This window comes from Oryx dammah, unplaced genomic scaffold (genome assembly GCF_014754425.2).
Source record: "Oryx dammah isolate SB20612 unplaced genomic scaffold, SCBI_Odam_1.1 HiC_scaffold_7, whole genome shotgun sequence".
NCBI lineage: Eukaryota > Metazoa > Chordata > Mammalia > Artiodactyla > Bovidae > Oryx > Oryx dammah.
Window position 1 is genome coordinate 9,431,567 of NW_024070191.1, and position 10,309 is coordinate 9,441,875.

Here is a 10,309-nt window from a genome sequence, read left to right on the forward strand (position 1 = left end):
TGGCTTCTCATTGCTTTCAGGATAAACGCAAACTTCCCTAACCTACTTTGTAAGACCGTGTACATCTACCTTTTACCTATTTCTCCATATGCAATTTTGACTCCTCTATCCTTTACATTGCAAGCACTTTGTATTTTTTTTTAACCACCCTGCCTTTTCAAACAATATTACCGAGGTTTGTTTTACTGTCCCTCCTAACTCCACCCCTTTCATATCCAACACTGCTTTCAAATATCAGTTCACTTATTCCTTCCCAGTAGGGCCTTTTCTGATCCATTTGAGAAGGGAGGGTAATGTGGGTTTCATTTCTTCAGCTACGGGGCGTAAATGTCCCTGACTCACAGAAGACACATAATTATCGACTGCTGCATGAATGATTAAGCTCTCATAAAACTGTGTGCCTCTCCTTCACTGAATTTATTTTAATTATAATTCCAGAGTTACTCATATGATTCTGTAAACAGTACCCATCTTTTCCCATTAGACAATCTGCTCCATGTAGGTAAGAATTGTATCATCTCTTGTTTCCCATGGGGTGCCAGCCATAAAATCAATGACTTGCTCAGAGTAAATATTCTGCAAATAATATTAAATGAAATAAGAGTGCCTAAAATATGAAAGTTGTGAAATATCCTTCTGAAGGTGCCTATGCATTTTCTCATATTCACACAAGAAGTCTAACAATCTAAGTTACATAGGAAGATTTTTACAAGGTTTTCTAATAATGATATATATATATATATCGGATCTTCTACTCCAGTTGTTCGGAGATATCTATATCTTTAGCCTCTCAAATGAAAACTTGCCTGGGGGCTTAAAATAGACTAAAATACTGATTTTTATCATTTGATGAAAGAAGAAAGGTAATATTAAAAGATAAAATTCTCTATATGATCAATAATTCAAAAGCATGTGTTAGAAGAATGAATGTTAAAAAATTAATAGATCTGTGTTAGGGATTTTCAAGTAAGTATCAAGTATTTAATAAACTCTCTTCTATCAAATGATATATGGATTTTTAAATAAAAAGAAGAGGATGGAGAGAGACAGAGGCAAGGAGAGGGAGAGAGAAACCAAGGAGAAGATATTAAAACAGAAGGAAAAAAATCACTACTGGTATGTATTTGTGTAGAATCAAACTAAATTATACCTTTAATAAGGAAAAATTCATCCTTAATGACCTATTATATTACCAAGAGGAACGCAGGCACTGAGAAGTATTTGCTTCAATAAATATTAAGGGGAAGCTGGTAGCAAGCATTAGTAAATAGCCACACAGGAAACTCAGCAGATGTACATGCAGAAACAGTAAATATTTTGGCAAAAACATCTAGTGACTGATTTTAACCAATCTCCATGCTATCTCCTATTAAGTGAGGGTGAAAATGATAAACTGAGGGTAATAAACCTTTATTTTTTTTTCTATTTTCAGTTTAAAGTTAGTGTAGGTTAGGAACTTCTTTTCTCAATTCCTTCAAGAAGAAAAATAAATTGGTTTGATTTTACACATGGAATTTGGTTTCTTTCTTTCCAACTGCACTGGAAACAATGCTTTTAGTAATAAACAGTATCATGCTCCTTAAAACTATGTTTGTCTATAGTAATACAGGATGAGTTCCAGCCACCCTTCTATTGTGCTTGCAGTACTGAGAATTTAAGGAGAAACTCTACTGTTCCTACTTAACTTTCCATCCTCTCCAATAATAACTTAAAAAAAAAAATCCAAATTCAAGGCAATAGTATTTTCTTGATAATACATGATTTATCCATTTGCTCATTCATTTTTCAAATAAATATGCAGTAAATAATGTGTCAAAAGCTAGTCACAAGCAGTGAAGTTTGAGGGTCAGAAAGAGTGGTGTTTAAATTGCAATAAATGGAACCAGAGTAACAGGTGGGTTTAGAATGTGGGAGATAAGGAGAACTTGAAGGTGTATAAATTGAGCATCTGCATAGGAAGCCCATATGTAAAACATTAGAAAGAGCAAAGATGAATAACGCTGAAACTGCACGTGAAGTAAAGCCATCTCGGATTTGTTCAGTAAGCATAGTTTTCAGATATCTGAAAAGCACAGATACTGACTTAAGATGCAAGGAGAAGTATTTAAGAAATCTATGTAGGATAGCGCTTAAATAAAATGAGATCAAGCAGTGTTACAGAAAAATCAAGAGGAATGAGACAAAATAATTCACTGGATTTAGAAAATTTATGTAATAACTTTTGTGAATAATTACTGACCTAATGTCTTTGAGCTGTAAAGAATGGAAGTAATGAGAAACTTAAAGACAGAAAATTGGGTCTATAGCAAATCAGTAATCCAGTCAAGTTGTCCAAAGTCATTGGTGGTCTGAAGGGGCTAATTATGTGAAGAGGAAAGAAAAAATCAGATATGCAAATAAAAGACAGGAGCCCTGAGTAAAACAAGACAAAAGGAAGAGAAGGAAGCATTTCACGCTCTGACATGACAAAGCTCCAGCAGTTTCTGTACTTGTATATGCCCTGAGAATGAATAAGGAGATGACAGTGAAGTTAGCCAACGTGGTTTCCACCAAAGGAAAATATGAACCTAATGTCCAGCTAGACAATTTTGTTCCTTTGGACACATATTCCTGACAAATTCTTTATATTTCTGAGAATATAGCAACTTAATGCTCACAGGCTCTGGAGTCCAGCTTGCCTCAACTACTTACTAACTGTGTGAATGCAGAGAGGACATTCGACCTCTTGCACATGCTGTTTCCTTACACGAAAAGTGGGGATAATTATGGCACATTCCTCTTAATTTGGGGAAGATACAAGAGATAGTTCAAATATAGTGCTCAGCACATAGTAAATAACAAAAAAAAATTGATTGTAAAGTTCGTATGAACATATGAACAATATGTGAGTTATTTTGTTATTGTTTGGTTGCTACTACTTTCTCAAGAACTTTGCTGAGTATTTGACATGACATCTAGACATCTGAATATTCTGAAAGTGCTCTAAGTATCTTTGATGCACATTCAGGATTATAAATAACCATACCACTTATAGATTTCCTACTGGATATGTAGTTGGTTAATTAACCTACAACAGTCTCTCCTTATGCCATAAAAATACAAAAAAAAAACAAACAAACAACAACAAAATAAAACAGGGAGCCCATATTGATTTGTCAGTTATAATGTGCCAGGCACACACAAGATGCTTTTCAAGCTGTATCTCATTTAATTCACAGGACAAACTTATCAATAATTTTTATTATAGCCATAGGTAATACTCCCTTTAAAGTTATAAACCTTTGGCTATATTCCCTGGGTGGCCTTCCCTGTGGTTCAGAGGGTAAAAATCTGCCTGCAATGCAGGATGAACCCAAGTTTGATTACTGGGTCAGGAAGAACCCCTGAAGAAGGGAACGGCTACCCACTTCAGTACTCTATTTTATACTTAATAGTTTGTGCTTCTTTTTTTTTTTCCTTTCTTAAAATTTATTTATTTTTATTGAAGGATAATTGCTTTACAGAATTTTGCTGTTTTCTGTCAGACCTCAACATGAATGAGGCAATGGATTATTCAGTTCAGTTCAGTTCAGTTCAGTTCAGTCGCTCAGATGCGTCAGACTCTGCGACCCCATGAATCGCAGCACGCCAGGCCTCCCTGTCCCTCACCAACACCTGGAGTTCACTCAGACTCATGTCCATCCAGTCAGTGATGCCATCCAGCCATCTCATCCTCTGTCGTCCCCTTCTCCTCCTGCCCCCAATCCCTCCCAGCATCAGAGTCTTTCCCAATGAGTCAAGTCTTCACATGAGGTGGCCAAAGTATTGGAGTTTCAGCTTTAGCATCAGTCCTTCCAAAGAACACCCAGGACTGATCTCCTTTAGAATGGACTGGTTGGATCTCTGTGCAGTGCAAGGGACTCTCAAGAGTCTTCTCCAACACCACATTTCAAAAGTATCAATTCTTAGGCACTCAGCTTTCTTCACAGTCCAACTCTCACATCCATACGTGACCACAGGAAAAACCATACCCTTGACTAGACGGACCTTTGTTGGCCAAGTAATGTCTCTGCTTTTTAATATGTTATCTAGGTTGGACATAACTTTCCTTGCAAGGAGTAAGCGTCTTTTAATTTCATGGCTGCAATCACCATCTGCAGTGATTTGGGAGCCCCAAAAATAAAATCTGACACTGTTTCCACATCTATTTCCATGAAGTGATGGGACCAGATGCCATGATCTTAGTTTTCTGAATGATGAGCTTGAAGCCAACTTTTTTACTCTCCACTTTCACTTTCTTCAAGAGGCTTTTTAGTTCCTCTTCACTTTCTGCCATAAGGGTGCTGTCATCTGCGTATCTAAGGTTATTGATATTTCTCCTGGCACTCTTAATTCCAGCTTGTGCTTTTTCCAGCCCAGCGTTTCTCATGATGTACGTGCATAGAAGTTAAATAAGCAGGGTGACCATATACAGCCCCGTGGAAAAGAAATGCATAAAAGCAAACTGTCTGAGGAGGCCTTACAGATAGCTGTGAAAAGAAAAGAAGTGAAAAGCAAAGGAGAAAAAGAAAGATATTCCTATTTGAATGCAGAGTTCCAAAGAATAGCAAGGAGAGATAAGAAAGCCTTCCTTAGAGATCAATGCAAAGAAATAGAGGAAAACATCAGAATGGGAAAGACTAGAGATCTCTTCAAGAAAATTAGAAATACCAAGGGAACATTTCATGCAAAGATGGGCTTGATAAAGGAAAGAAATGGACTATTACTCAGCCATACAAAGAAGCACATATGAGTCAGTTCTAATGAGGTGGATGTATACCCGTAGTTTGCACTACTTAATCTTCTACCGTATCTCCCTCCTTCTCAATCCCTCTTCCCACTGGTAACCACTATTTGTTACTATTCTGGTAACTATTCTCTGTACCTATAAGTTTTCTGTCTTGTCATATTCATTTTTTTTAAAGATTTTACTTGCTATAAATCAACTATGAAAGTGATAGTTTCCCAGACACATCCAACTCCTTGTGACCCCATGGACTGTAACCTGCCAGGCCCCTCTGTCCATGGAATTCTCCAGACAAGAACACTAGAATGGGTTGTCATTTCCTTCCAACCCAGGATCCTCTCAACCCAGGGATTGAACCTGGGTCTCCTGCACTGCAGGCAGATTCTTTACCATCTGAGCCCCATAAATCAGCCATATTTCAGTAAAAAACTAACTTTTTGTCTCTAGTTTATACATGAGGAAAACTTATAGCATGAGACATGAAATAATTTCATTTTCCAATTTTACCTTTCAGTCTTAGATTAGGACACCAATCTAAAGTAGGCTAAATAATTCCATAAGTAAGTGCTGGAGCCCAAATTTCAAGTCATCTCAACTTCCAGTGAAATATTCTGCCACCTTTAACAATTCTTTTAGTTACATTTGAATGGATAAGAGGGTAATAGGAAAAACATCTGAGGATAAAAGTTAATTCATTTGAAAGATTTGCTGAAGGTAGACAAGGTCACCTAATTAGGTGGCAATCTCACTAAAGAACTATAACACACTAATATGTAAAGGTGCTTTACCTCTATTATAAGTCTTCTAGGAAATTATGACATTTATTATGAAGAAACAATGCTCTCTGGCATCTGCTGTCAAGAGTTTCCTTCCATTATTTAAGATGGACCTGTCACATTGTAAGCAAGTAATCCAAACAACTCTTTGTGTGGGAGTTATTATATTGTCTTGATACACAAGGATTTAAGGAGATTGGCAGAACAATTTAGAGAGAACAAATTCATAAAACGTAGTCTTTTTATTTATTCAGGTATCCTGAAAAAATGATCATGAAACTCTATACACATATATGGTCGAATTGCTATAAATTCATAAAACAAATACTATCCTTAGTGTTCCCTAAACTTAAAAGTTAGGGAACTTAAAAGTCAGCTTAGTTGAAACTCATAAATATATATTCTAAATCTGAACAAAAAGAATGACTTTTATAGAATGACTTTCACAATTTACACTCAGTGTACTAATTAATCCTAATATCCTAACAAATTCAGTTTTTCTAATTTAGTAATGATAAGTAGTAATTAGAGGCAAAATATTAATCTAGCCTAATGTATTTCAAAAAAATTGTAAAATGATACTTAAAGGTGTTAAGATTAGCAATTTAATAACACAAACCTAAACATTCAATGAGCATAGTCTCTGCAGCTGTAACCTTTAGAAAATATATATTTATTTTTATTAAACAAATATTTATTTAATGCTTACCCTAGGCAAGGTAACATATGTAACACTTATCCATGTGATTTTAATACCCACTAATTTCTATTCTTCTGTTAGAAAATAATAAAGGAATTATAAGTTAAAGTTGTAAAATATTCATGTGGATACAATATTGTCATGCATATATAATCTATAATTAATTAGGTATTTCATAATTACTTCAGAAATTAAGGGATAGATGAACAGATTTTATATTCTTATAATGTCAAAGAAATATAAAAGTAATCTAAATATCAAGAATTCTGTAAAAAATTCATATTTCACTTATCACAATATGCTAAGTAATACAATATTAATATATCAAATGCTTTGGGTCAATATATCCCATAATTTGAACATAATTTTCTTGAAATATGTGTAGAAAAAATAGTGAAAGTGTGAAAGTATTAGTTATTCAGTTGTGTATGACTCGTTGCAACCTCATGGAGAGTAGCCCACCAGGCTGCTCTGTCCATGGAATTCTCCAGGCAAGAATACTGGAGTGGGTAGCTATTCTCTTCTCTAGGGAATTTTCCTGACCCAGGGATCAAACTCTGGTCTCCTGCATTGCAGGGAGAAACTTTATGGTCTGAGCCACCAGGGAAGCAGGAAAACAATAGTATATAGCACCAAAACAGAAAATTACACATTGAAAAATTTCCTCCCTTTTATTACCTTTCGTATCTCTCCTTGTTATATTCTGGAACTCTACTTTCAGTTGGGTGTATCCCTTTCTCCTTTGCCTTTCACTAACTGTCAGACATTAATATAAGCTCTGAGGATACACCTTGCACCAAAACAATGCACTTGGGGAGGAAATGGAAATGAAATGGGGATAAACAATAAATAATCTCTTAAAGAATATGAAAAACAAGAGACAGCCACTTGATAAGTGCATGTCATGGGCAATGCTAGTTGAAATACATGTGATAATATTTTGTTTTCAGAGTTTAATTTATAGCACAATATGTTCATTTTTTTATGGTAGCAATTCATATTGGGCTTAATCTATTTTAAATGCATATTACTTTAAAATAAAATATTAAATAAGCAACACATAAGTAGTGAGTGGATGCAGTAAAAATGATGTGAAGGTCTGTATTTTATTGTTAAAACCAAGCATTAAATATTCTCCATTAATATAATTTACTTTGAAAAAAGAGACAATGTTTGAAAAAAATAGGCTAAGGTCATCAGACTATAAAGTGAAGAAAACTTACTCAAAAGAAAGAATAAACTGTCACATATATCTGGCATTTGTTTGACCACTAGCTATTTAAGTAGCTTTTCTTATAAAGTGTACACATTTAATTGGAGAAAAAGGCTTCATCCACTAAAGAAGATTTTAATTTCCTCTGCTACACATGGACATCACTATAAGGTCAACACCAAAATCAGATTGATTATATTTTTTGTAGCCAAAGATGGAGAAGCTCTATACAGTCAGCAAAAACAAGACCAGGAGCTGACTGTGGCTCAAGTTATGAACTCCATATTGCCAAATTCAGACTTAATTTGAATAAAGTAGTGAAAACCTCTAGGCCATTCAGGTATGACCTAAATATAATTCCTTACACTTGTACAGTAGGAGTGACAAATAGATTCAAGGGATTCGATCTGATAGACATAGCATCTGAAGGACTATGGACAGAGGTTCTTAACATCGTACAGGAGGCAGTGATCAAAAGCATCCCTAAGAAAAAGAAGTGCAATAAGGCAAAATGGTTGTCTGAGGAGACCTTACAAATAGCTTAGAAAAGAAGAGAAGCAAAAGGCAAAGGAGAAAAGGAAAGGTATACCCATGTGAATGCAGAGTTCCTAATAACAGCAAGGAGAGATAAGAAAGCCTTACTCAGTGATCAGTGCAGAGAAATAGAGGAAAACAATAGAATGGGAAAGACTAGAGATCTCTTCAAAAAAATTAGAGATACCAAGGGAACATTTTAAAAAAATGAAATTAAAAGACGCTTACTCCTTGGAAGAAAAGTTGACCAACCTAGATAGTATATTCAAAAGCAGAGACATTACTTTGCCGACTAAGGTCTGTCTAGTCAAGGCTATGGTTTTTCCTGTGGTCATGTATGGATGTGAGAGTTGGACTGTGAAGAAGGCTGAGCGCCGAAGAATTGATGCTTTTGAACTGTGGTTTTGGAGAAGACTCTTGAGTCCCTTGGACTGCAAGGAAATCCAACCAGTCCATTCTGAAGGAGATCAGCCCTGGGATTTCTTTGGAAGGAATGATGCTAAAGCTAAAACTCCAGTACTTTGGCCACCTCATGCGAAGAGTTGACTCATTGGAAAAGACTCTGATGCTGGGAGGGATTGGGGGCAGGAGGAGAAGGGGACGACAGAGGATGAGATGGCTGGATGGCATCACTGACTCAATGGATGTGAGTCTGTGTAAACTCCAGGAGTTGGTGATGGACAGGGAGGCCTGGTGTGCTGTGATTCATGGGGTCGCAAAGAGTCGGACATGACTTAGCAACTAAACTGAACTGAAGGGAACATTTCATGCAAAGATAGGCACAATAAAGGACAGAAATTCTATGGTCCTAGCAGAAGCAGAAGATATTAACAGGTGGCAAGAACACACAGAAGAGCCACACAAAAATGATCTTAATGACCCAAATAACCACAATGTTGTGATCACTCACCAAGAGCCAGACATCATGGAGTGTGAAGTTAAGCAGACCTTAGGGAGCATCACTGTGAACAAAGGTAGTGGATGTAAGGGAATTACAGGTGAGCTACTTCATATCCTAAAAGATAATGCTGTGAATATACTGCATTCAATATGTCAGCAAATTTTTTAAAACTCAGCAGTGGCCAAGGGACTGGAAAATTTCAGTTTTCATTCTAATCCCCAAAAAGGGAAATGCCAAAGAATGTTCACACTGCCACGTGATTGCACTCATATCACATGCTAGCAAAGTAATGCTCAAAATCCTCCAAGTTAGGCTTCATCTGTACATGAACCAAGAACTTCCAGATGTTCAAGCTGGATTTAGAAAAGGAAAAGTAACCAGAAATCAAATCACCAACATTCATTGGATCTTAGAAAAAGCAAGAGAATTCCAGAAAAAACATCTGCTTCTGCTTTATTGACTATGCTAATGCCTTTAACTGTATGGATCACAACTAACTGTGGAAAAGTATTCAAGAGATGAGAATACCAGACCACCTTACCTGTGTCCTATGAAACCTGTATGCAGGTCAAGTAGCAACAGTTAGAACTGGACATGGAACAAAGGACTGGTTCAAAATTGGGAAAAGAGTATGTCAAGGCTGTCTATTGTTGCCCTGCTTATTTAACTTCTGTGCAGAGTATATCATGAGAAATGACGGGCTGGATGAAGCACAAGCTGGAATCAAGATTGCTGGGAGAAATATCAGTAACCTCAGATACACAGATGACACCACCTTTATGGCTCCCTGGAAGAAAAACAAAGATAAACCTAGACAGCAAATTAAAAAGCAGAGACATTACTTTGCCCACAAAGGTCCAAAGTAGTCAAAGCTATGGTGTTTCCAGTAGTCATGAATGGATGGGAGAGGTGGACCATAAAGAAATCTGAGCACTGAAGAATTAATGCTTTTGAGCTGTGTTGTTGGAGAAGACTCTTGAGAGTCCCTTGGACTGTGAGGAGATCCAACTAGTCCATCCTAAAGGAAATCAGTCCTGAATACTCACTGGAAGGACTGATGCTGAAGCTGAAACTCCAGGACTTTGGCCATCTGGTGTGAAGAGCCAACTCACTGGGAAAGACCCTGATGCCAGGAAAGGTTGAAGGCAAGAGCTGAAAGGGACAACAGAGGATGAGGTGGTTGGATGGCATCACGAACTCAATGGACATGAGTTTGAGATCGTGAAGGACAGAAAAGCCTGATGTGCTGCAGTCCATTGGTTACAGATTCAGACATGACCGAGTAACTGAAAAACAACAACTGCTCACATTCCCAAACTCTCCGAGAGCTAGGATACAGGCTTTGCCAATCAGATGCTCTCATTGTGTGTAAAAGAGTGAGCCAGGCACACAAATGACAGGAACCCATTTGAGTCACCTC

The 10,309-nt window shown here is 36.8% G+C and overlaps 1 long non-coding RNA gene across 1 annotated transcript; it reads right to left on the reverse strand.

Annotated features, from left to right (window-relative positions):
* Window positions 1–508: 508 nt before the first annotated feature.
* LOC120865844 lies at window positions 509–6,995 on the reverse strand. The gene is made up of 3 exons (XR_005721528.1): window positions 6,920–6,995; window positions 5,059–5,065; window positions 509–520 (listed from the first exon to the last, which is right to left on the reverse strand). It is a non-coding gene; the product is annotated as an uncharacterized LOC120865844 (long non-coding RNA).
* Between the last annotated feature and the right edge of the window lie 3,314 nt (window positions 6,996–10,309).